At 42.0% G+C, this 2,513-nt stretch overlaps 1 pseudogene; it reads right to left on the bottom strand.

The window, feature by feature from the left end:
* Nucleotides 1-1,364: 1,364 nt before the first annotated feature.
* Nucleotides 1,365-2,267, bottom strand: LOC102399588 (annotated as a pseudogene).
* Between the last annotated feature and the right edge of the window lie 246 nt (nt 2,268-2,513).

Genomic DNA, 2,513 nt, shown 5'->3' with positions numbered 1-2,513 from the left:
CAGGGCTCAAGTCATCATTCAGTTCAGTTCATTTCAGATGCTCAGTCGTGTCTGACTCCTCGCGACCCCATGAATCACAGCACGCCAGGCCTCCCTGTCCATCACAAACTCCTGGAGTTCACTCAAACTCACGTCCATCGAGTCGGTGATGCCATCCAGCCATCTCATCCTCTGTCGTCCCCTTCTCCTCCTGCCCCCAAACCCTCCCAGCATCAGAGTCTTTTCCAATGAGTCAACTCTTCCCATGAGGTGGACAAAGTACTGGAGTTTCAGCTTTAGCATCATTCCTTCCAAAGAACACCCAGGGCTGATCTCCTTCAGAATGGACTGGTTGGATCTCCTTGCAGTCCAAGGGACTCTCAAGAGTCTTCTCCAACACCACAGTTCAGAAGCATCAATTCTTCAGCGTTCAGCCTTCTTCACAGTCCAACTCTCACATCCATACATGACCACTGGAAAAACCATAGCCTTGACTAGACAGACCTTCATTGGCAAAGTAATGTCTCTGCTTTTCAATATGCTATCTAGGTTGGCCATAGCTTTCCTTCCAAGGAATACATGTCTTTTTATTTTATGGCTGAAGTCACCATCTGCAGTGATTTTGGAGCCCCAAAAAATAAAGTCTGACACTGTTTCCCCATCTATTTCCCATGAAGTGATGGGACCAGATGCCATGATCTTCATTTTCTGAATGTTGAGCTTTAAGCCAACTTTTTCACTCTCCTCTTTCACTTTCATCAAGAGGCTTTTTAGTTCCTCTTCACTTAGGAGAGAATTTTATTTTAAAAGTGTCACCTTAAATTGCAAGGATGTCCATTAAACATCACAATTAAACATGCCAAAGGAGAAGCCATGTTGTCAAAATGCCCACTTAACCCACCCAAACACCTCAAACCTACCCTTTGCTGACCTTCTATAACCCCATTTTTTAAAAGTTTTTTTTTTCTTTTTATAAACAAGAGAAAGTGGACAGATACATGTTGGTAAATGCTAACTGTCCATATTCACATAGAGACACAGTGTAATCTCTGACCCAATATACAGAGAAAGGAGGAAAATATCTAGAATTCTATGCACTACTACACAGGGGCCTAGCACCCTCCAGCTTCCAGCAGAGCTCAGGGAGTGGAAGCTTTTTCTTTTTTACCACAGAGCATGGTGATGTTGATTCCATAAAGTTTTTTTTTGAAACAGGAAGTGATAAGAGTGAATTTGGAACTGAAAGGGTAGAGATTCTTTTCCCACTGAATTCTACTCAAGGTATTTTCCCCAAAAATAAGTTGTGAACCATGGTATAAAGGAGAAAAGAGACCTCAAAAATCACCCTTGTGCTCAAGGGCGATTGAGTACAAGAGGAGAAAAAAAGACTGCAACTTGCTCCCAGGGACTGGAGAAAATTAAAACGGTTGGAATCCATCAGCATTCCATTAGTCATCATCATCTTCATCTTCTTCACCTTCATCCCTATCCCCTTCTTCATCAATATCTTCCAATCCTTCTTCCTCTTCATCATCGTTGCCGTCTTCTTCTCTTTCCCCTTCCTCATCATCCATATCAGGAACCAAGTAGTACTGTAGTGCGTTTGGCCAAATATCATCTTTGATGACCTCTCCTAACTCATCTGTACCTGAATCAGAATGATCAGTGAACCAGGTGAAGAAGCTTCCTTGTTCCTCGTGCTGTCTATTCCTGCTGGCTTTATTCTGTGTTTGACTTGACTATTTCATCAAATCCTTTCCAGATTTCCATTTGATTTCAGTGGACTTTGAAGATGGTTCACCACTCTCATTCAGATGAAATTCTTTGAAGATAATTTTATTTTCGAAGAAAGGGTTTTCATCAAAATTAAAATCTATTCTGTAACCTGATTTAATGTCTTCAAATTGTATCACTTCAACTCTTGTCAAATAATGCAGCACTGCTTCATCCTCCTCCTCAAGCAATGCAGACACTTGTGGATGGTTAAAAATTGTTGTTACCCCCAAATCTGGGATTTTGGCAATCAAGTCCAACCTCTTCTGAAAAAATGGTTGGCAGAGTTTGTTATATTTCTATTCTACTTTCAAAATCTCACTGGCTTGTTCATTAAGTCTGTCTATTTCATTCTGTACTTCATCAATATGTACAGTTGCTTCTTGCTGTTCTTTTCCTTCCTTTGGCAAGTTTGAAGAACCAGAGGCCTTGCCTGGCCTGGAGGCAGGAGTCGGCCTTGCTTTCTTTGGTTTCTTTGATTGAGGTGTAAGTGAAGACTGGTGTTTAGGGGCCATGCTGGGGAAAAAAAGCCAAGAATCCTCCCAGGGGAAGAGAGAGGTACTGTGAGCTCAGAGAACTCTAAACATTATTTTTTGTTTCAGGAAAATGTTAGCATTTTTGTTTTTTCGCCTAAGCATTTGCTTCCAGGAGATGGAAAGTGGAAGACAGACCACACATTAAGGTGGCTTAATATTATCCTCACCCAGCACAGGAGGACGGGCTGGGAGCAGGAGTTGAGATCAGCTTGGACCAGCACAGCA

Source organism: Bubalus bubalis, chromosome 7 (assembly GCF_019923935.1).
Source record: "Bubalus bubalis isolate 160015118507 breed Murrah chromosome 7, NDDB_SH_1, whole genome shotgun sequence".
NCBI lineage: Eukaryota > Metazoa > Chordata > Mammalia > Artiodactyla > Bovidae > Bubalus > Bubalus bubalis.
The sequence above is the reverse complement of the archived record's forward strand: the minus strand, read 5'-3'. Positions and strand labels throughout refer to the sequence as shown.